The 24913-nt window shown below is 42.9% G+C and overlaps 1 protein-coding gene across 12 annotated transcripts in view; it reads left to right on the top strand.

The window, feature by feature from the left end:
- The window catches only part of LOC125636867 (uncharacterized), a 263703-nt gene that overhangs the window by 138512 nt on the left and 100278 nt on the right, over positions 1 to 24913 (top strand). For 9 of the 12 annotated variants that reach the window (XR_012668426.1, XR_012668428.1, XR_012668430.1 and 6 more), the window contains one exon: positions 17278 to 17359. The exons of 1 other annotated variant lie outside the window; for it this stretch is intronic. The gene's annotated coding sequence lies outside the window, so the exon portion shown is untranslated. The remainder of the gene's footprint in view (positions 1 to 17277; positions 17360 to 24913) is intronic. 2 more of the 12 variants (XR_012668431.1, XR_012668427.1) reach the window with 1 other exon arrangement.

Below are 24913 nucleotides of genomic sequence, written 5' to 3' on the forward strand. Positions count from 1 at the left end.
ATGTTTGTTTATTTAAAAGCACGGATGGCCAGATTACAAGTTGGTTATTATTTAATCATGCAAAGGCTGTATACTGAGCTTATTGCTCAGGCTGTTGTGCTCCAGACCAGTGGCCACACCTTCTAAATGGAGGCAGGAGTGCCTGAAATGCCATGCCCCAACACAAGAGGACACAACAGCGGTGTGTGGATCCACTTACAACTCAGTTCAAGCAATGGGACCTTGAGACACCTCCCCCCCCGCATTAATGAGGGTTGCGTGGTATGGATCAGCATTCACATTGCACTGCCCATCAGTACCCAGCCTGGGCCGGGGAAGCTAACCAGTGGACCAAATTCAGTGATGAATCTTGGTCACATGCCACCTGAGGCATGTTGCACATATACTAAGAACAACAAATGTTGACTGAGTGGCAAGGCAGAGCTGCTGTATTGCCATGGTTTGTTGCAAGGGAGATCTAGTTTTACAGTCTGAATGGAAGATCCAGATGGCTGCAGGCCTACAACAACAGCAGGAGCAACAGAAGCAAATTCATAACCTTCTATTACAGGTCCTGGAAACCCATCAAAGCCAGCAGGATGTGCACTTTGCCGTGCAGCAGTGCTGGCAGGAGGCCCAACACCAACAGCATGAACAGTTCTTACAACAGCTGGAGCGATGGGCTTCTGGAAGTCATCTCGCACAGGAGAGGGTACTCTGGCAGACCTGTTCCTGGCTTGTCAAAGCAGGGTCTGGAGGATGACCCAGAAACCCTTCCTCCACACAGCTGAATGGGTGGCTAGTGGATTTAATCATCCTGGGTGGCCAAGTGGTCCCATATTTGACCAGGGAGGTCCAAGCAGACCCCTGAGCAATGAATAGGCTGGCTTGTATGTGGAGGTCAAAGCAGCTATCCTGGACAAACTGGGTTTGACCCCTGAATGATATACACATAGGTTCCAGACAGAGCCATTTCCCTAGGGATCCTGCTGGCAAGTTGTGGCCCAGGGTCATGCCACTTGATGATTATCACTGGAGACAAGCTCAGTAGAGAAAATGATGGATGATTCAGGAAAGCTGACCATGGATGTTCCCTCAAGGAAGGGAAAAGAAGGATGAGACCCAATTGGGGGAATGTGGGGAGGACACCCAAAAAGGAAAGTGTGATGTCCTATCTCTTTAAATGTTTGAGCACTCCCGTTCCCCAGTGCAAAGCCTCACTTTCATGTTGCTTTCAGTTTTGTTGCCTGAACAATAAAGGGAGCACAGCAGTCAGCTGTGTTTCTATCAGGTCCCTATCTCCTTCTCTGTTGGATTCAGAGATATAACAGAAAGATCTTGGATTGCCCCAAATCTAGAATCCATGAAGGGTCATTGGTGCCTTGGTCAATATTGCAGCCTGGTGGCCATTCTCGTGAGGATGGGCAAGGAGGCCAGTTAGTGTGCTTCCCATGTGGACAATCCGGACACTTCCAGAGGGATTGTATGCTTATGGTATGCAATTACCTGGGTTGTTACTAAAACAAGGTCAGTGGCCTGGGATGCTTCCTGAACAAAGACAGAAAAATCCATATCTTGTACCACTGAGTATGGGGGAGGTAAACGTAGAGGCCCTAGTTGACTCAGGATGTGGACAGACTTATTTGGGGGAGTAAATTTCTCCCCAAGAGAATGGACACAAACCTATCTGTTCACATCTGCTGCATGCATGGGGAGATGTAGGTCTATCCTGTGACCAATGTAGAAATTCAAGTACAAGGACAATTGGGAAGATTATGGGTTGGAGTAGTAGAGAACCTCCCAGAGCCCATAATTTTGGGAAGAGACTGTCAGGGATTTGTGGCCCTACTAAAGAGGAATGTTGTGCAGGGCCCAACACTGAGGAAAGAAGCTGAGGGGCTAGAACCAGAGCCAGAAACTTGTGATTGGTCTGAGGAAGATTGGAAAGGTTCAGAAGCCCATAGCAAAGCAGCTCACAGGAGTTATCAGGAACCAAAAGGCCAAGCTGAGGTCTTACAAGAGCAGCTGCTGGTGGCTGGACAAGAAATGGAGACACTCAAGACCTCCTCACAGAAAATCATAGCTCAGGTGACTAAACAGGAACAGGAATTGGCCTGGGCATGGCTGGAAATGGAGCACTGGAAACAATAGTGTGCACTGTGTGACCAGGAGCTGGCTGTGCTCTGTGTCAAAATGGGTGTTAGGGGGAAGGAGCTCAAATAGGGAAATGAGTGGTGCTCAGTAGAAACTCGAACAGTGTCCCGTGTGGAGACAGGGAACACACTAGTTACTGCAGCTCCTTGTCAGTATGAATGGGAGCAAGTGGAAGAAGAATACCAAGAGACTTTGCAAGGGAAGGATCGTCTCCTCTGGAGAGTCAGTGAGCTGGAAGGGGAAGTAGAATGTCTTCAGGCACAGATCTTGCAGCCTCAGGGCAGATGAAAGCAGAAAACCAGATAGCACCAGTTCATGGCTCTGAGGGCCCTCACTTTAGTGTTTACATGTACATTGGAGGAGAAGAGTTGTCTGCAGAGGAAGTGAAGAGACTGAAGAGATCTGTTGTGAACATTCCAGGATCATGTACTTTCATGGAAAGGAGAAAGTTTGTTATGTAGGAGGTAGTGAAAGTCATGATGTTGGAAAGTCAGAGCTCCTGACCATACTTAATTTTACAGGAAGAATCCAGATAAGTTCTAATGTCCCCTGAAGGACCTGCCCCAAGACACTACCTCACACTCTCTACATGAGAACCAGAAAATAAAACTGACTCTAATGATGAGAAAGTCATTATTACTAGCCTAACTTCTCTATCCAATCTTTTGCAAAAAAGCAAAACATATCCTGACTCAAATGGTGAAAAGCGAAATCAGAGGTTGGCTTTCACTTTTAATAATCTTAAGCACTTAGCATTAGCAAGACAGCAACGTTTAAAAATATGTAGGGTGAAATTTTTCAAAGCAGCACAGGGGATTTTTTCAGACATCTTCCATTATCCTGGGCTGGTAGAAGAAGTACGATTGTTAATGATGTGACTAGCTCATTGTTAAACAGCCCATGTTTCTATGCATTCGAACATCCGCATGCTTACTGGCACTGTCTTAAGAATTGCTGTGTCTCAGGTGGGTCTGGGGTAGGATTTGTGTCCAAATTCTGGGTCATTTGAACCAGGGATTCTGAAAATTCAGCCATTTCTTCCCCCACCCCAAAATCATGTGACATCCTAATGTAATGATTCTTACGACATCTTTTATGCCCATCTGGGGCTCAACCTATGACTCTGATCCTCCCCAAACAGATATCACCTGCTCTTGTTTGTGCTCAGCTAGTGTCTGGCACCCACTGCCCCTTTGGGGCAGCGATGCTTTAAAGGTTACTCAGGGTGTAAGTTGGATCTCCACTGTGACTTGAGCCATGGTGACGAACCAGAAAACATTATTTGTGTACGTGCAGTAGGACTGGGGAGCCGGAGGGGGGTCTGTTACAACTGAGAAAGTTTGCAGGCAGCCTGACAACAGGTAACTCGAGGTGGCATGCTATGGCTATTGAACCCGAGCCCCCAGCTGCTTTCTGAGAAATGCACGCTTCATGTTTTAGTTCCACTCCACATGCATTCTGCAAGGGCTGCTTTTGGAAATTGTGCCCCATGAGCAAAGCTTCTGGTTTAAGAGCTAATATTTCAAAGTGTTCTGAAAGCCACCTACATACTCAGATGTTCTGAAAATTGCTATGCCATGTCAGGGCCACAGGTAAAATTAGTGGTACAAGTTCGGGGTCACGTGCTACATGGATTCCTTAGATCCCAACCCCTGATAGGGAGCTGCTTATTAATATTCAAATTGCTCTAAAACCCATGTGCACAGGGCTATTATTTTGAAAGTTGGTATAGTACAGCAGGGGCTGGGGTAGAGTTTGTGTTGAAAGGGGGCATTTTTGTCACGGGGTTGGTGAGGTACAGCCCCTTCAAAATGAGCTACTTATAATATTTTTCAGACTCTTAACTCTTTTGGTGCAGAGGCTGGGAAAAATCTCATTTGTCATCTTCATTAAATATAGGGAACCGAATGCCCCTGAGATCAGCCACTGAATGGTACCAAGCTCCAGTATAAACATATTTCAAAAGTTATTGCATTCTAAAAACTTTAGCACCTTTGCTTGCAGACAGTTTGCACCTGTGTGAGGTATTGTTTCCTCAGAAACTCCCTGGCAGGTGATATTGAGGGAGTAATGTACTCCCCTGGGATCTTAAAGGAACAAGTACTGCTCCTAGCACACAAGAGTGATGAATTTCAATCCTCCACACTTGTGTTTTTGGTTCTGTGCACATTCATGCTGTCAACCTGCCGTTTGCTAGCTATTGGAGGACACAATAGGGCTTTTTTTTGGAAGTGTGACTCATGCATGCAGTTTTGAGGAAGTTCAGAACCCATGAATGCACCCACCAATGCCCTGTATCCATCTGCCTAAGTCCCTCCCTGGGACAGTTTGGCAGGCAGTACTGTGTCTGGGATAGAAACCTGGTATGTTGGGGTAGGCCCAGGATGATATGGGAGGGACTAGCTGCCACATTGGAAATGGCACTACCATAATGTCCTCAAGGAAACAAGGGGAACTCACTGCCAGAAATTTCATTAGCACAGTGTTAGAATAATAGAATCTTAGAATATCAGGGTTGGAAGGGACCTCAGAAGGTCATCTAGTCCAATCCCCTGCTCAAAGCAGGACCTAAACCCCAATTAAATCATCCCAGCCAGGGCTTTGTCAAGCCTGACCTTAAAAACCTCTATGGAAGGAGATTCCACCACCTCCCTAGGTAACCCATTCCAGTGCTTCACCACCCTCCTAGTGAAAAAGTTTTTCCTAATATCCAACCTAAACCTCCCCCACTGCAACTTGAGACCATTACTCCTCGTTCTATCATCTGGTACCACTGAGAACAGTCTAGATCCATCCTCTTTGGAACCCCCTTTCAGGTAGCTGAAAGCAGCTATCAAATCCCCCCTCATTCTTCTCTTCTGCAGACTAAATAATCCCAGTTCCCTCAGCCTCTCCTTATAAATCATGTGCTCCAGCTCCCTAATCATTTTTGTTGTCCTCCGCTAGACGTTTTCCAATTTTTTCACATCCTTCTTGTAGTGTGGGGCCCAAAACTGGACACAGTACTCCAGATGAGGCCTCACCAATGCCGAATAGAGGGGAACGATCACGTCCCTCGATCTGCTGGCAATGCTCCTACTTATACAGCCCAAAATGCTGTTAGCCTTCTTGGCAACAAGGACGCATTGTTGACTCATATCCAGCTTCTTGTCCACTGTAACCCCTAGGTCCTTTTCTGCAGAACTGCTGCCTAGCCACTTGGTCCCTAGTCTGTAACAGTGCATGAGATTCTTCCGTCCTAAGTGCAGGACTCTGCACTTGTCCTTGTTGAACTTCATTAGATTTCTTTTTGCCCAATCCTCTAATTTGTCTAGGTCCCTCTGTATCCTATCCCTACCTTCCAGTGTATCTACCACTCCTCCCTGTTTAGTGTCATCTGCAAACTTGCTGAGGGTGCAATCCACGCCAATTTCCAGATCATTAATGAAGATATTGAACAAAACCAGCCTCAGGACCAACCCTTGAAACCAGCCCCCAGGACCAACTCTGCTTGATACTGGTTGCCAAGTAGACATGGAGCCATTGATCACTACCCCTTGAGCCTGACGATCTAGCAAGCTTTCCATCCAACTTAAGGTTGACTAGCAGTGCCTCGTACCTTCCAGAATTTGAAATGCACCAGTACTTAAACAGTTAAGGTAAAAACAAGCACTTAAATCTCCAAAAACTGGGAAATACTGAGTTACGGTAATGTCTTCTACAACACCCTCCCCATGCTCCAATCTTAACTCTGTCCCCTTTGAGCAATGCTCCAACAAGTCCCTCAGAGAGACCTCAAGGACTGTACCCTTCCCAAGTATGTGGAGGACAGTAAGAGAAGTGCCCAAGAATAGTGTGGGGAAAACTATTAGGCCTTGTTTTCACTGGGATGAAGATTGAAGTTAAGTCAGGCATAGCAAACATGAATGAACCAGGCACCACATACACACAGCCTCCTCTTTTGCTCCAGAAAAAAACCACCAAAGACCTGCCAGATGTTAATATCTGTTCATTCTTGTCTTAGGGATTCCCTATGTGAGTCCTTACTGAGATTTTTGGGCAGTGTGATGTGTGCCACCAGAGTGCTAGAACTCCTTGGCTACTGAGAACAGAGAGGGTGCAGGGCACTGTGTGAATGGCTATACAGATGTGGGGTTCTGGCAGTGGTTCAGACTATGCGGTGGAGTATTAGAAAGGGCTGAAGAACTCTGATATTCCTCTACCTTCTTGGCATAGTATTACAGCAGCAGCTCCTGGAGGAGTCAGCAGCAGCCATTCAAACAGCCCTAAAACTCTTTAGACATTTAAAAAAACATTGTTCATACATTCTTAGATCTTAGACCAGTGGTCCCCAAACATTTGAGGGCCATACCTCCCCCACTTACCCTGGTCTGCACTCCCTCACCCTGAGGAGCCAAAGCTAGGAGTGAGACCGTGGCTTGGGGGGTGGGGGTGGTGCAGCCAGGGATAAGGGGGGATAAGGCTGGGGCCACAGCTGGGGGTGGGTCTGGGGCCGGGAGTGGTGCTGCGGCCAGGTATGGCTCTGCTCCCGGCCTTGCCCTCAGCCTTGGCCCCAGGCTGGGAATGGAGCTGCAGCCAGCGACTGAGGCTGGGGGCTGGCATGAGGCCAGGAGCGGAGTTGCGCAGAGGCTGGGGACGGGGCCAGGCTGGAGGTGGGACCAGAGCAGACCTGGGGCTGGGGAGGGGCTGAGTGGCATTCCCACCTCAACCCCATGAGGACTGGCCCGGGACACCCCCCCCCACCCTGGACATTCCTCCATGCTCCCCTAAGGGGGTACATGCCACACTTTGGGGACCTGTGTCTTAGACCCAAGAGGGGGCATTGTGCTCATTTACCCCATGCACAGCCTAGAAAAAAGTGACCCCTCAGCTGGCAGGGTGAGCTCTGGCCATTTGCTGCAACTTGTGCCGGGAGCAGTACACCTACGGCTGACTCCAGGAGGGTCAGGAGGAGTGGGTGAAGAGGCAAGTTCATAGAGCACGTGTAGGACATAAACAGCACAACACAGAAAATGGCAGATTTTATTAGGATAAGCTTGGTTTGGTCACTGTGCCTGATGTATTGCCAACACCAGGGGAGCAGCATTAAGAGCGTGTGGGCTGGGAGACCTTACCATAGCCTCCGTGTCCATGTTCTCAGAGGTATAACTTTGTTGCACCTTAAATCTCTGGAAAATAGGAAATAAAGAGTTAAGTATTGGTGCATTTCACATTCTGGAATGGTCTGAGGGGGAACACAGGGACCAAACTTCTCCTTTCTTCCACAAATAACACCTGCAAAGTCTACAGGGATTTACATTTCTGCAGCACGCCGGCAGTAGGTCATACTGCTCCATGCATAGCAACTCATGTCTTAGTACTCAATGCTGAGGGCAGAGGGGCCTCTTTTGGCCTCATTGTAAAAAAGGTAAATATTTTGGTATTTGCTGTAAGAGTGGTGAAGTAGTTGATATGTCTTGCTGGGATTTGTAGGGGTCCTTCCATAAAGTGCCATCTGACTCCTTCTAGTCTTTATTATTCTAATGCAATACTGTGTCACTAACAACCGCAGTGTAAGGAAGGATATTCTTACTATGGATTTGATGTCCTTGTCCCCTGCCATGATTTCAGAGAGGAAATGAGCAGAAAAGGCTCTTTGATCAAAGTACTGGAGATAATTAGAAACATGTCAGCAGTAGCTGTTATATATTCACACAATGGTTTCAAAGCAATACAGTGAAAAAGCAGGAAGGTGGGATTAAGATATGCCCAGAATAAAAAACCATGAAGTTGGGCTGGATGGCTTTTTCTGTGCCAAGCATGTTCTCTTTTTGTTGCTAGTTGTCAAACAGATAGAAACATCTCCTCACGCAAATAATATTACGAGCTGGGAAAAAGTTGGAAACGTCCACTAACAAATTTACAATGGCAATCATTTCTGAGTGTATTGATTAGCTCGTAAACATGAGCACTAATGTGATCCAAAGAACAGAGTTGTACTAGGTGATCAAACTGAATAGGGGCACCTGCTGCTTGTGAACACTTCTGATCTGTTACTCCTTGCTGCAATCTATTTGAATACAGGTGCAGCTGGGTACCTGTTTTATTGCCAGTTGTTCAAATCAATACCATTATACTGATCCAATTTCATGAAAATGTTTACTAGCATTGGGGTGAATTTTTTGATTCCATGCCCCATTGTCAGTTCACAGGGACTATGTCTCCAGGAGGAGGGAGGCTGTGGCCACAGCTGGGGGTGGGTGTGGGGCCAGGAGTGGAACCCTGGGCAGGGGCTGGCAGCTGGGACCCCACTTGTGGGGCCAGGAGCAGAGTCCCGGCCATGGGGCCAGGCATGGGCCCTGTGAGTGTAGCCCTGGGAGCAGGGGGCCAGGCACAGGGCCCCGGGATTGGAGGCCTGAGAGTGGGGCGTGGGGCCGGGCATGGGGCCCCAGGCATGGGGCCAGCGGCCGGGGAGTGGGGCTGGTAGCCAGGACCTGAGCCCCGGGCATGGAGCCAGAGGCTGGGGAGCGGGACTTGGGGCTGGCCCCCAGGACCCGAGCTGGGGAGTAGCGCCTCGGGCACGGGGCCAGCGGCCCTGCATAAAACCTGGCTGCAGCACCCCGCCACACCCCTACTTCCCTTGCCTGGGGTGGGGGGAAAGGAGAGCCCAAGCTCAGGCTCTCCTTCCCCCCAAATCCCTCACCAGAAGGTGGCAATGGAGCTCCAGCTGTCAGCCTGGCAGTACTCCAGGCTGTCAGTCCCAGTGGCGGGGCTCCAGACTGCCAGTTCTGATGGTGGGGCTCCATCTATGAGCCTGTGCAGAGCTGACAGCCATCAGGCAATCAAAGTAACGCAGTGTCTGCAGAGACACTGCATTGTCCTAACTACATCAACTTAAGCACTACACTTCTAGCAGAAGTGGAGTTATTGAGTTATTGAGTTATGTAGTGGGCGACTTACATCTGTGGGAGCACCATTCTAGTGTAAACACTTACAGAGTTAGGTCAATGTAAGCTGCCTTACATTGACCTTATTCTGTAGTGTAAACCAGGTCTGAGATTTTTCAATGCCTGGCTACAATTAGCATCTGGATGAAAAGCAGGTGGGTAAAAATGAATATAGGGAAGATGGGGGTGATGCTGGTGGGAAGAGGGAAATGTTTAAAAAATGTAACTTTTCCATAACTTCCTTTTCTATCAAGGCCCTCTGCTCTCACATTGTTCATTTTGTCCACAGCCTTGGTCCATAGCTAGATTTCTTACTGTTACTCAAATTACAGTGGTTCTGACCTCTTTCATCTGCAGCTAGCCAGAAGACTGCACTCAATACTATCGGCCACAGTGATTCATGCTTGATTATTGCAATTCATTTTAATTAGTAATGATGCCACCCATTTTGAGAGAGTCCCTATTGGCAGAGAACACAGCACTTCACCTAATGTGCAAATGCATGTTGCTATGAGCACATCTCCTGAGTGCTTTGCTCTCTGTAGAGGCTCCTCACTTGATACACATTCAAATTCAAGGATTCTGTTTTCATATTGAAATCTTTTTTTAGATAGTGGCCCAAATTACATGGGAGACCACTTCTCCCTTTTTGATCAGCAGCTCCCAGGACAGTTGCCTTTCTCAGCAACAATGGAGTTCCAAATCACAAAAACTAAGATTTATGAGTGTGGGAGACAGGACTTTTTCAACAGCTGAGCAAGCACTGGAGAGCTCATTGCCACAAGGGATAGGAATGAATATTCCGCTAACACTGCACGTGCAGGATGATATGCAAAATTTGTTTTATTTGCAATTATATTTTGAAAACACCAAACATACTACAGACAAATCTACCAAAAATTCCTTCCAGTGGGGTGAGAGAAAGAGGAGCGAGATATTGGGTATTTCATTTTGCTTATTATGAGTAAGGCATTCCTATGGTATGCTGGTTGATTACTGAGAGTCAACGGATCACATTGCAGATGCTCTTGCTAGTTCTGCTTGTTCAATGGTCCCGGGGTTGGAGCTCAGAGAAATGAAGCAAAGTTAGATATAGTGCATATTGCTGAGAAAGACTGTGCTGTCTGGACTTCTATGAGAATCGTTCTTAGGTGCCTACAGGCGATCTCCATATGGTCCTGTGCCTGGAAGTTACTCCCACACCACTGCTAACTTGATTACAGCAATTAGTGAGTGATCAATCTCGTACAGATGGCACACAGAGTGAGAAGCTGCATGTACAGACCGCTCTAGAAGTCTGCAGGGTTCAATTTTAGTCAAAACTGTCTTTACTCTATTTTATGACCATATTAGGAGCTGTCCTGGTTCCAGTTGTTTGTCGGAGATGGAGTCAGGATCCGCTGATCGAACCAGCATGCAGTACCAGAAGACCACATATCTACAAACATATAGTCTAAGAACACAGGACTGTCCTTTGCAACATTAAAGACTAAACTCAGAGCATGTCATCTTGGTTTTGTAAATCTAACAACAATATAAATTGCAAACCAATTTTTGGGGCCTAATTTGGGTAAGGTTTGTGATTTCAGCAGTAAAATAATCGAGACACCATCAATGGTGGTATTGTCTGTCTATTGTTTTATTGTGATAAATAAGGAACCAAGATATGGTGGCATCAAAGACACAGATTCTTTGGAGATCATATCACTCCGTAGTTTGACGTGAATAAAAACTTTACTCTGGTTCAACAGTTTCAGCCTTTTCCATTGTACGCTAACCTACAGGAGGGTTGCAATGTCCTGCTTCCGGAAGAAACAACCAAAAGGGAAGGACAACAGGTCAACATTATAGGATTTGCTGGAGTTAAGCTACCCAAAATGATTTGGAAAAGCAGGAATCTTCCTGGGGAGTGGAAGATATTCAAGCAGTGTCCAGAATTAACTTTCAAGGATCCCCTGAAATCCAAGAATAAGGATGAAAAATTTTGTCTGAAAAATCTGGGTTTTCAAGAAAAGAAATGAAATATATGATGTTTGGGTTTATATATCAGCTGAAAGGAAAAGCATAGGCTGTGTAAGGAATATGTCATTCCCCAGAGCGAACCTGAGTGTTTGCAGGATATACACTTTAAAACAGCATATAAGGAACAAGTGAAGCCGTAGAACAAGTGGTTGGTACTGACTGACATGGTATTGACTGACATTGACTGACGTGAATGATTCAGCATAATGTTTGGGTCAAATTACATTGAAACAAATACACCGTCTGAGCTACCAGAATAAAGTATTTTCTTTACGTTTTCTCAGCTGAGGTTCTTAAGCCCAATTCTACAGAAGAAGCAACAAGCACTGAGCTAGAAACAATATCTTCTAATGGTGATGTTATCTTGCTAAGTTGACATCACACATTGCAGATGTTTTCGCACCACTAAGGAATCTCCTAAGAAATTCAGAGTAAGAGTATACCTTCAGAACTAATTAACAAATTGCTAGTTTAGGCACATAGGAATATTGCAATATAAATAAAGAGGCAATGCTTCAGGTTAAGCAAGACTGTGGGGCTATTACTGCAAGAATGTAAGCCAGTGGTTTATGCATTCAAAGCTCTCCCTCCTATGGAAATAAACTGTGCACAGACTGAAAAAATGATGTATGCAATTGTGTTTCTCTGTGTCTTCATTATGCAAGGAAAAGTACAGTGGAATCTGACCAAGAACTTTTGGAGACAATTATGGAAAAAACCTTATAGTGACACCACTAGTGCTTCAAAGAATGATGTTGTGCATATAAAAATACAACACTGTGATCAAGTTGTTATTCTATAGTCACCTTCTACTATCTTCATGTTGTCCATATGCACTTTTATATGTTGTACGTGGAGCGCTATTTCATTCACATATCAAATGGAACAACAGTGGGTATCTTCATTTATCATTTTTTCAGCTGGTTTACTTCTTCCTCTGTATGTTGTCTCAATCCTCCTTTCAATTTGCTGTCTATCAGAGCTGTTTGTTGAAAGCTTGTGTTGGATCTTGGACTATAGTAGGCTGCTAAAAGAATTGCATGGTTTGGGATTTCTCTGTGCAGGGTTTACAAAGAGTATCCAACACGGCAGTGGAACTAGAAAAGTATCTACAGAAAAGGAAACAGAAAGTTGTCCTTATTATCTGCCTGCAACAGTTGGCATGTGAGAGCAAGTTTGAGAAAGCTGATACCTCTGCTTGCAACTGCCTAAGCAGGTACTGAGTGCTCCCAGAGAGGAGTTGCTGGCATTATATCCTGCCTGAGATGCAACATACTGATAGAGGGTCCTCCCCATGATGCCTGTTTTCCTACATACATGTCAGAACTTCCACATGACTAGCTACGTTTAATACAATTCTACTTCTCTGCTGCTGGCGATGAGAACTTCTCCGCTGCTGGCGATGAGAACTTCTCCCCTCTTAAAATGGCAGAACTAGTAATGAGTCCAAATGATTATATGGTCCCTAGGAAAATACCCCTTTAAAACGTTGCTTCAAGAAAAAACTCTCTCTGTTTTATTACATCATGACACAAAGATCTGATGTGTTCCTCTGTTTAAAGGTACTTCAGACAAGCTACTGCTCACATTGAGCATTTATGTGTTAGCAATATTGTTTGCCATAGTTTAATACCACAGAAGCATAGAAACCTTCTCTAAAATGTTACAAATGTGAAGGAAGACTGTGGGTTTTTTTTTAAATCAAATCCATTTCCTCTATTTAACAAACACAAGTAAAGAGAGAGGACAGAGAAAAAAGGTAGCCTTGGGGGCTACCTTGGAAGTGGAGAAACACTTTCATCTAGACTGTTGCTGGACACAAGAACATTTCTGCAAGGGAATCCTGTTTAGGCTTAAACAAAAAGGCTAGTGGCTCTGATATGGGAACCTGTCATAAATATAAAGGGAAGGGTAACCACCTTTCTGTATACAGTGCTATAAAATCCCTCCTTGCCAGAGGCAACATCCTGTTACCTGTAAAGGGATAAGAAGCTCAGCTAACCTGGCTGGCACCTGACCCAAAGGACCAATAAGGGGACAAGATACTTTCAAATCTTGGGGGGAAGGAAGGCTTTTTTTCGTGCTCTTTATTTATGTGGTTGTTCTCTCTTGGGACTGAGAGAGGTCAGACAGAAATCCATCTTCTCCAACCCATCCTAATGCAAGTCTCCAATATTGCAACCAGTATAGGTAAGCCAAGCAAGGCGGATTAGTTTATCTTTTGTTTTATGTGAATTTTTCCTGTGTTAAGAGGAAGGTTTATTCCTGTTTTCTGTAACTTTAAGGTTTTCCCCAGAGGGGGATCCTCTGTGTTTTGAATCTGAATATCCTGTAAAGTATTTTCCATCCTGATTTTACACAGATGATTTTTACCTTTCTTTTTTTTAAATAAAATCCTTCTTTTAAGAACCTGACTGATTTTTCCATTGTTCCAAGATCCAGGGGTTTGGGTCTTTGATGATTTTGTAACCAATTGGTTAGGATTTTCTTCTCAAGCCTCCCTAGGAAAGGGGGTGTGTAAGGCTTGGGGGGATATTTTGGGGGGAAGACGTCTCCAAGTGGTCTCTTTCCCTGTTCTTTGTTTAAAATGCTTGGTGGTGGCAGCATACTGTTCAAGGACAAGGCAAAGTTTGTACCTTGGGGAAGTTTTTAACCTAAACTGGTAAGAATCAGCTTAGGGGGTCTTTCATGCAGGTCCCCACATCTGTACCCTAGAGTTCAGAGTGGGGAAGGAACCCTGACAGAACCCAAGACTGAGAAGTCAGAGCTGGAAAATGGGAGGTCCCTAATATCTTATACTTGTAGTTAGATATAGCTTATATGTCTCCTTTTAAAAACTTATGTTAAGCCAGAAAGAAACATTTCTTGGAAAGGATTGATTCCCTAATTGTCATAAAGGTACATGACTAATATTTTAATAGCCATGTAATTGCTGAAGCTGTTTTTGTGGGACTGTGAATGGCATTGTTTATCATCTCAATGTAATACACAAAATGTGTGACATGACATAAATTTGTGAACAAGTGAATGTTTTTGAAGATCTTCCTACAGCTTCATAGAAGTGTCTCCATCTTTTCCTTCTCTTGTGTTCTTTCCATTCTCTGTAACTATTTTTCTATTTTTTTCCATTAACACAGAAGCCAGGTTTGTGGCCTAGATACTTTCATTCATATTTAAAAGGGCTTCAACTCAGCCTCTGAGCTTAAACTCATATTATGTGCCTAGATATAATTATGTACAATTTTGTGGGCACAAATAATTGTAGACACATTTTATAACACTCAGACATTTACCTGTAACTACTTCGTAGAGGCAGATATGAGAGCTTGATCCAGGTTCCATAACCAGAGGACAGCTTCTGCATCAAGGGAGACCAGGTGTTGTAGATTGCCTGCCAGATACTGAGTTGGGCACTGTTCCACCACATGAGTTATTGTCTGCAACACTGCCTCCAGTCATAGCATCAAGAGGAAACCAGCCCAATCCAGTGCATTGCTCTGGCAACTCTGGGTGAGCTAGAGAGTAGCCCATTAGGCCTGGTCCAGGATCTACGATCAAGTGGACAGGGAGGCAGGTACAGCAATGGACTCCTGAATTTATATAGATTCTCTTTCCTACCGATGCTATCACTCTATAAGAATGTAGTTTTCAGCTCCCTGGCAGTGCTGATTATTTGTGCATGGTAAAGGGCCAGTTGTACTCTTTTCCAGGTTTGTGAGAGCTGCCTTCAGAAAGGGATGTTGAGAGATCTGCTCTGGTGTTACGCCTTGGACCTCAGGAATGGGATTCCTCCCCCTAAATATGAGCAGACCTTCGAGTTGGTACTGCATGTTGTTTCCTGTCTCAAAATGGGGCTGTCATAAATATAAAGGGAAGGGTAAACACCTTTAAAATCCCTCCTGGCCAGAGGAAAAACTCTTTCACCTGTAAAGGGTTAAGAAGCTAGGATAACCTCGCTGGCACCTGACTACAATGATCAATGAGGAGACAAGATACTTTCAAAGCTCGGGGGTGGGGGAAACAAAGGGTCTGTGTCTGTCTGTGTGTTGCTTTTGCCGGGGACAGAACAGGAATGGAGTCTTAGAACTTAGTAAGTAATCTAGCTAGATATGCGTTAGATTATGATTTCTTTAAATGGCTGAGGAAATAAGCTGTGCTGAAAGGAATGGATATTCCTGTCTTTGTGTCTTTTTGTAACTTAAGGTTTTGCCTAGAGGGATTCTCTATGTTTTGAATCTAATTACCCTGTAAGGTATTTACCATCCTGATTTTACAGAGGTGATTCTTTTTACTTCTATTAAAATTCTTCTTTTCAGAAACTGAATGCTTTTTCATTGTTCTTAAGATCCAAGGGTTTGGGTCTGTGGTCACCTATGCAAATTGGTGAGGATTTTTACCAAACCTTCCCCAGGAAGTGGGATGCAAGGGTTGGGAGGATTTTTGAGGAAAAGGCATTTCCAAACAACTCTTTCCCAGTAACCAGTTAGATGTTTGGTGGTGGCGGCGAAAGTCCAAGGTCAAAGGCTAAAATAGTTTGTACCTTGGGGAAGTTTTAACCTAAGCTGGTAAAAGTAAGCTTAGGAGGTTTTCATGCAGGTCCCCACATCTGTACCCTAGAGTTCAGAGTGGGGAAGTAACCTTGATAGGGGCGTCAGTCAACTGGAGTTGTAATAGGTTGGTTTCAGTGTCACAGCTGTCCAGGCAGACTCCAGGCTCGCACATGCAAACTAGAATTCGGTGCATTATTCAAATAATACCAGTGGTCAAATTCAGCTTGGTGTCAACAAATGGAATGTGGTGGGTGTGCCCCCAGACTGCAGAGCAGTAGTCAGCTGGACCAAACACCAGGCCCAACATGGACGTACAAAGGACCAAAGGGTCTACTCTCCCTGATGTTCCCATTTGTTTTCTTATCAAAATGGTACAGGATGAGATCTTTGTTTTCAGATGTTGCAGGAGAGGCCAGTATCTCAGGCTATGGTAGATTTCACTTCCAAGTATGTAACAACTGGTTGGAAAGGCAGTAACCATCCTGGTACAAAGACTGAGATGAATTGATTGGTAAGATGATTATTTAGATGGTAAGTACATGCCACCATCTTGGTTTTGGTAAGAATTAGTTTCTATTGCTGGAAGTCAGGAGTCAGAATATCCACGTCTTGGCTGAGATTCCCTTCAGTCCTATAGAGAGCCTTTTCAGTGTCAGCAATACAGATGTCATGAGTGCGCACATGCTTCTTGGCCTGCATTTCAGGAAGCTCAGAGGTGTGTGTATTGACCAACAAAGGAGACAAAATTGACCCTTGTGGAAGCCCATTGAGACATTTAAGGCAAATGATTTTCTCCCCAACTTGCAGGATTAAGCTTTGATTAGTAATCATTTTTTGGACAAACTGCACCAACAGCCTACAAGAAATAACTTGCAGCAGCTTGGCAGTCAGTCTGACATGCCACACAGTGTCCCAGGAAGCCATCAGGTCAATCAGGACTGCACCAACTTTCTTTCCTGACTCAAATGTGTTATCTGTGTATTGAGTCAGACAAAGTACCTGATCTTGGGTGCATTGTCCTCTCCTGAATCCAGCCTGAACATGACATAGCTGAGGCTAGACTACCTCATTGATCTGCATCAGAGTTAATCTCTTCATGATCTTATAGGTAAAACACAGCAGAGAAACTGGTCAGTAGCTTTCTGGAGTTATCAGTGGTTTTCCTGGCTTGGAACAGCTACAACCTTTGCTCTGCTCCTGCTACAACCTGCTCAGCTCCCAGGGATGCTACAGTCCTGGGAACAAGTCTATTGCCTTCACATTGCACCCCTCCTCCCTTGTATCAGTAGTCAAAGCAAAACTAAAGTAGACAAAATTCAAAATCAGAGCTCAAGTTCTTGTCATAAAAAGCAAGAGACAAATACAGCCTAAAGGAGTCATTATCCAGTGGCGCCTTATTAGGGCTAGTGTTACAACCCTATAGGGGTTGGCTCTCAGTGTTGATCTATGGTCATCTGATGCAACAAAACTATATCAGGAATTTAAATCTGCCAAGAATAAATAGGATGGTTTTGACATAGGTAAAGACCTTTTTTCACCTTCTAGATCAAATCAGGCAACAGCAATGGAAAGAAACTGTCTCCAAATTGAACTTCATACATTTCAGTTGCAAAACCTGGCAAACTAATCATAACAACATTATTTAGCAGGTGGCTGCCGGCCAGCAGAGGGTGCTCTGAGCTGGAAGCGAGCTAATTCCCAGGGCAACCAGCAGGAGGCGCTGCACCGGTGAGTCTCGCTTCGCTACACAAGCTGTCAAGGAATTGCTAGTTAATTAGCTGCTAGAAATGTCTATATTGGAAGATGTAGTTTTAAAACTAGAACCATAGTTTTCTACAAGAGAGAAATTTTGTAATCTGGTCATTATATTATAAATGTGAAGGATGAATTCCAGTGGTAGTTAGAATATCTAGGAATTTAAAATGTACCCACGTTATTGTGCTGAGAAAGTTCTACTGAGTATCAGACTTATCTTTTACCTGAAACTTCTTTATTGTTTGTAATGGTTGTTCATAAGTGCAGATGTAGTTTTATTCTTGATTGCAGAATAGGATGTAAACTTATTGTATAAATAAGAGAATTAGATAAATCAGATTTATTTATGTGCTCATCTTGGAAATAGTTTTTCATTGAAAGTCAGAGGTTAATGTTTACTTATAGATTCAGAAATGTGGATTATATTTTCTGTATACATAGGAAATTGTGCTATGTGACTTGTCCTGACATTAGGTGATATGGGTTGCAAAATATAAGTGAGCTAGAACGTTGCCCCTCAGGTCTGTGTGAGCCTGGCAACCTTCTTTTTCCACCTCTTGCATGGTATTGGTGCATGGACGCAGTGGATTCTATGTTTAAAGTATGTGAACCAAGGAAAAACGGGAACATTACTGAGGATTCCCAGCAATAAAAGGATTGAAATATTAAACTAAAGTACAGACTCAGATTTTAAGGCCAGAAGGGATCATCATGATCATCTAGTTTGATCTTTTGCCCATCACAGGCCATAAAACTTTACCCACTCGCTCCTGCAATAGGCCCACAATCTCTGGCTAGGTTACAGAAATTCTCAAATCTTGATTTAAATCTTGATCTTGTAACTTCAAGTTACAGATAATCCACCATTTATTCTAGTTAAGATCAGCTAGTGACTCGTGCCCCAAATAAGGAAGCAAAACAATCCCAGGGTCTCTGCCAATATGACCTGGGAAAGATTCCTTCCTGACCCCAAATATGGCAATCAGTTTGACCTTGAGCATCTGGGCAAGATTCACCAGCCAGGCACCTGGGAAACAATTCTCTGCAGTAACTCAGAAACCTCCCCTTGTAGTATCCCATCTCCAGCCATTGGAGATATTTGCTGATAACAGATGAGGATGTGCCATTCTAGGCCACCTCATCCTACCATCTTCTCCATACATTTATCAAGCTCCATCTTGAAACAAGTTAGGTTTTTTGCCACCTCTGTCGTTCTTGGAAGGCTGTTCCAGAACTTCAGTCCTCTGATAGTTAGAAACCTTTGTCTAAATTCAAGCCTAAACATGTTCATGACCAGTTTATATATATTTGTTCTTGTGCCAACATTGGCTTTTAACTTAAATAACTCCACTCCCTCCCTGGTGTTTCATGTATTTATAGAGTGTAATCATATCTCCCCTCAGCCTTCCTTTTGTTAGGCTAAACAAGCCAAGTATTTCCAACACAGAGCACGCTGGATAATTTCAAACTGCGACATGAGACAAACTTACTTGGTTTTGTTTGCACAGCATGGAACTTTATCACTTCTGAGAAAAGGCTGCACTCGTATGAGGAGTGGTGAAATGATCATGCTGAACCAGTGTGGAAAATGCCTTCAGGTCTTGTGCAGATTCAAATTCCATTTCATTCCACTTTTTAAAAACACGTACACTGCATGTTATGTGAACCCCCAGGATGATATTCCAAACACACACCCACACGAACTCCTTCCTGCGCTTTAATAATAAATTGTCTGGATATCCCTAGGTTTGTAAAGGACAGTTTTAATATTGCTTCTGCTTACAAGATTTTTTTATTGATCTGTTTTAAATGTCTAAACAAAATAAGTACACACCAAATGCATTCAAAACGACACAGGGTACATAATATATCATTCAACAAAACAAAGAAGACAGAGCTCATTATGGCAGTTGGTAGTGCAAATATTTAACGGCTGCATTCAGTCTTCTGTATGTAGTCTGAGCTTCTCAGCAATAAGTATCTTGGGTGAAATTCTGGCCCCACTGAAGTCAATGGCAAAGCTCCCATTGACTTGAACGAGGCCATGATTTCACCCTTTATATGTTTGACAAACATAACTGAACTGAAGGGCAAATTTGACCTATTTTTCCACTTAAGCATATTTTGTGCAATTGTTGGAAGCACATCTAAGTACTTTTTTTTAAAACTTATTTGGTCACAGTCAGTCAGGAAGAACATAATTAACTGCCTAGAAAGCTGAGTGAAGGAAAATTCGAGTCTTTGAGCCTGTGACTTGTTTAAAGAAATAAAGTTGAAAGGTTTGTTAAGCGCATAAACATTAACAGTGAATGAATGATTCGCAATGAATCAAACATACTGGCTACTTTTGCCTTTTCCCCCCTGTTTGTGGATTGCCTTGTGAACATGTTGCAAAAGCCTTGAATTTACTAGTTATTCCAAATTTGTCATGAATTCCTTAGGTGAATTATTCTTGGCCTGCAGATAATTTATGTATACTCACAAAACCTGTTTGTCAGATATGTCACATGGTATTCTTTCTCTTATCTCAATGGATGATTCAAGTAACTTGGTACCAACTTAAAATATGTAATATATTATGGGTTTCTTACACCTTCCTCTGAACCATGTAATACTGACCACTTTTGGAGACAGAATACTATGTTAGCTGCACCTTGGATCTGATCCAGTATAGCATTTCATTCCTATGTTCCTAATTAATCAACAAGGAGTGAACTGTGAATTATATATTTAATTGATCCATTCCTGCAAGATGCTGAACTTCCTGGCCCTGTCTGACAAAGTGTCCCATAGACTTCAATGGGCATTGAAGCAGTCCCCGATGAGTCATGGTTGCAGATACAAGGATCTAGTTAGAACTAACTAAACTAAGAAACACAGCATGAACTGCAAATGAAGAATTTCAAATTCTGCAGTTAAAGCTACAATTCAATAAACTGTATTCATACAAAGTCTGCATAATCTTCATGGATATTTTACTTTGCTAGAATAGCAGAAAACGTTTTGAACAACTTTCTGCAATGCCATTTCACCTATTTCATAATACTTCAATTTTGATTATTTTTTTTGGGAGTGAAATCTCAAAAGTGTTAATTTTTCTGGGTAAGTTTGCAAAGCCACACATTTTCACAGTGTAGTCAAGTCTTTGTACTATTTTTCCATAGCTGGGAAAACCAACACATATCTGGGAAGAAATATGTATACACACACATTTAATGTTTACAAAATACATACATTTTTGTAGGATCAATTAGTATGAAGGGAATCCAGGATATTTAATTATCAAGAAGAACAAGATAATAGCAATGGAATGGTTAACCCATTACAATTAAAGACCCATGAAAACTATTTTGTTAAAAATAGTTCTGTTTAGAAGAACAAATGGATTAAATTTTACTAAGTTCATTGTCCAGCATTAGGACATGGGAGACGAGCTGTTCGGACGTTTTGAAGTGAAGGAAAGGAAAATATTCTCAATATTTCTCCCCTCTTCTTCCAGACATTAAAATTTAGGTTTTGTAGAGGTTTTATCATTGTTTTTACAGTTTTGACTTGTTCCTGCATCACAAAGTCACTGGACACAGTTCCTTGTGGTTATTACTGTGAACATATTTTCCCCTGTTTACATTTATTTCATGTAGCCATAAATTGAACATTACTGACGTTAGAGTTTTAGATACTGATGAATGACAACCGGAATTCACATCTTCCAAACACAGGAAGACAGTGGATCAATACATCTCTTTGATACAAACTAACAGGAAATGGCTTCATTGGAGCTAGAAGTTTATTAATAAACAGATCAAATAAGATGGACCTTCCAGCTGAGGTTGGGATGGTTGAATCTTGTTTCCATAAGCATACACATTTCAATCACTTTCTGACTGTTTTTCTCTTCAATCTTTGTATGGCTGAGTTGCAGCTCCGGCACATCTCTGTTGTTATATGAGATGGGAAACCATAACTCCCATCAGTGGTGACCCTGCAGGGAGCAGAAATATACAGACAAGTCTTTTATTTAAAAACAGGTTTGACAACTTGTCAGATTATAGCTTTTGGAAAATAATTACATGAATTATCCGGAGCCAGACTAAAATTGATTGACAAACAGTTAATAGAAAATCACAACTGAAAAATTCTCTACATTTGTCTTCAGTGGCCGGAGCTGCTAGAGTCTGCTGTGAATGTGCATTTTTGGATCTATTCCAGAAAACGCTTTTTTGAAACAGTTTTTCCACTAAATAAGTCTTTTAATGAAAAGGTAACTAAGGAACATAATACTACAGCAGACACACTTTCATCCATAACATCTTGTTGGATTTTGGTTCCTTCCTTTCTTCACTGCTGTACATTGTGGCTTGGATCCAGGGATGTTAATATTTTCTGTCTGTCCATGGACAAATGTTTCTTAGCTCAGGCCACTTTTTAGCAGATGTTTGGTATTGGTCCTGACTGAAAGAATTGCTATGAGTGTGTCTGAACAGGCCTTGGAGAACTGGTAAGCTTCTGTTTGAACCATTCTTAGTTCCATTCTGAGAGTGAGATGTTCAAAAGTGCTTAGCCTTGACTAATGGGGAAATTTGAACTTTGACCTGAATGGGAACAGAGTTAGGCCATTTTGAGAACCCCACCCGAAATGTTCCTGCATTTGTGTGAATTTCTGCTGACTTGATTCTGCCAGGCATTGTTTAAATGTGATATTTCACATTCCGTTGTTCATACAATGGTTGCTTCTGTGAGAAGAGATGATTGTGTGTTGAACGGTTAGCAGTGCTGAATGCCTCAAACTATGAACCTTATATTTTTTCCTCTAAATTGACTGTGATGGGAGTTTTGCCAGAGTAAGGACTGAATAACGACTTCAGGATTGCAGTTTTCATAAGGAAGCTCAGGATGTGACTGCTCTGGTTTACAATTGTTCTGAACATCTTCCAAGAGGCTTTCAGAGTAACATAATCTGGTAATGTGTTTCAAAATGCAAGCACAAAATATGTAAATAAACAGCTTCTAATCTACAACTGCTGTCTATATTCATTAGTGAGACAGGTTGTTCACTGATCGGAGGGAAAGGGATAACATGAGAGTAGTTGGAACAAAGTACTTACAATTGCTTAGTGTGTTTCTGATTTAAAAAGGAGACAAAATAGTAACAACGATCAGTGATTGATTCCTCTATTTTCATTTTTCTCTTATTAGCTTTCCAAATGAATTGCTTTAAGTGGAGATCTTAGGAAAACCAGGACATTTTAAAATTGTATTTATGATCAATGCAGAGTGAGCTGGGTTCCATTTCCACACGTGCGTTGTCAACAGACGTGTTAATGAAGTCTAAGAGAGTCACACCAGTATACATCCACTGAAGGCTGTGGGATTGTACAGGAGTCACTGGGAGTCTAATTCGACTTGCAGAACCTTATCTGAGAAGGAAAGAAGCCTTTTTCACTGAGTCCTGAGGTTTGGTTTTCAGTTTTGGCAGTTATACAAAATGCAGTTTTAGTCAGAATTGGAGCACGTTTTATCTGGGGAAAAAAAGAGAGCACAAATATGGAACCCCATGGGACTGTGTCCTGGGCAGCTTTGCTGCCACAGTGCCCTGCAGTCCAGAGTGCACAGAGGTGAGTGCCAGGGTGGAGGGACTCTCAATTTTGCAGCTCCGCTGGACATTCTCTTTAGCAGAGTAGTTGGCACAGCAGCTGCAGGAGCTACTGTAATCCTGAAGGGTCAGTAATGTAGCCTCACCATGGCATCCTTACTGCTAGCACTGTGGATTGGGCGCTGGGATTTCTTCCAGCTCAGTCCCTATGGGAATCCCTACGGCACTTTGTGGTGGATTGAGGACTGTGCTAGAGGTGGTCCGTGCATGTGTGTGTGTTTTGCGGGGGGAAGGAGAAGAGCATTCAGCAGTCAATCTGGACACAGCCAGCTTAACGCAAGGTAGGGTGAACTGTGCCGCTCCATTTTAGGAAGCAGCCTGTTTCCTCTTTCTGTCTGGGGTTTTTTGTGTGTATTCATTCTGACTTCTAAGAAATAAAGTAGAGTCACATTGCAAACTTCCAGCAAGAGGATTTATGTTTTTTAACCAACTTCTCGGTGTGTATCTTTTGAACATAACACAGTTGGGCTAATATACAGTGTTTGCAGGAGTTGTCCTAAAATGCAGGCCTATAATTTGGGCATCCAGAAGAGTGTGAATGTCCAATTTGTTACGTCAGTAATACTTTTTCATGTCTGTTTTACACTGAAAAGCTTTTTATTCATTAGAGAAATTTTTTACTTTACGGATGAAAAATGTAGAGGTTTGAAAAGAGTAAACATGGAGTTTGGTGATTATTTGCAATGCAATTCTAAGTGATGGAAATTTGATCATTGCCAATTCAAAACTGGTCCCTTTTTTTTTTAAAGGAGTTAAAATGGGTCCCTTCTTGTCCAAAAGTGTCTTCACTGCAAGAACATGCAAAAAAATATGATTCTACATGCATGTTTTCCCCAAGGTATTAGCATCTTGATAACATTTCCAAGGCATGAGAGTAGGAAATCAACATTTCAGAAAATTTCCCCAAAGAATTAGTGGAAAAGAAAAAAAATCTCCAGTTTTGAATAACCTTATGAACAGGGGTGACCTGCCCTGGTGCTTGTAACCATCAGCTGCCACAGGATTAATGGATAACTGCTTCTTTATCATCATCATCATCATCATCATCTTGCCACAACTAGTAAAGTATCATTGTGAGGAACTAGCTGCCATCTGTTCACCAGAGATTCATTATAAATTGTCATAAATATAAAGGGAAGGGTAAACCCCTTTGAAATCCCTCCTGGCCAGGGGAAAGCTCCTCTCACCTGTAAAGGGTTAAGAAGCTAAAGGTAACCTCGCTGGCACCTGACCAAAATGACCAATGAGGAGACAAGATACTTTCAAAAGCTGGGAGGAGGGAGACAAACAAAGGGTTTGGGTCTGTCTGTGTGCTGCTCTTGCCAGAGACAGAACAGGAATGGAGTCTTAGAACTTTTAGTAAGTAATCTAGCTAGGTATATGTTAGATTATGATTTCTTTAAATGGCTGAGAAAAGAATTGTGCTGAATAGAATAACTATTTCTGTCTGTGTATCTTTTTTGTAACTTAAGGTTTTGCCTAGAGGGGTTCTCTATGTTTTTGAATCTAATTACCCTGTAAGATATCTACCATCCTGATTTTACAGGGGGGATTTCTTTATTTCTATTTACTGCTATTTTTATTAAAAGTCTTCTTGTAAAACACTGAATGCTTTTTCATTGTTCTCAGATCCAAGGGTTTGGGTCTGTGGTCACCTATGCAAATTGGTGAGGCTTTTTATCCAACATTTCCCAGGAAAGGGGGGGTGCAAGTGTTGGGAGGATTGTTCATTGTTCTTCAGATCCAAGGGTCTGGGTCTGTAGTCACCTAGGCAAATTGGTGAGGCTTTTACCAAACCTTGTCCAGGAAGTGGGGTGCAAGGTTTTGGGAAGTATTTTGGGGGGAAAGACGCGTCCAAACAGCTCTTCCCCAGT

This window comes from Caretta caretta, chromosome 5 (assembly GCF_965140235.1).
Source record: "Caretta caretta isolate rCarCar2 chromosome 5, rCarCar1.hap1, whole genome shotgun sequence".
Classification (NCBI taxonomy): Eukaryota; Metazoa; Chordata; order Testudines; family Cheloniidae; genus Caretta; species Caretta caretta.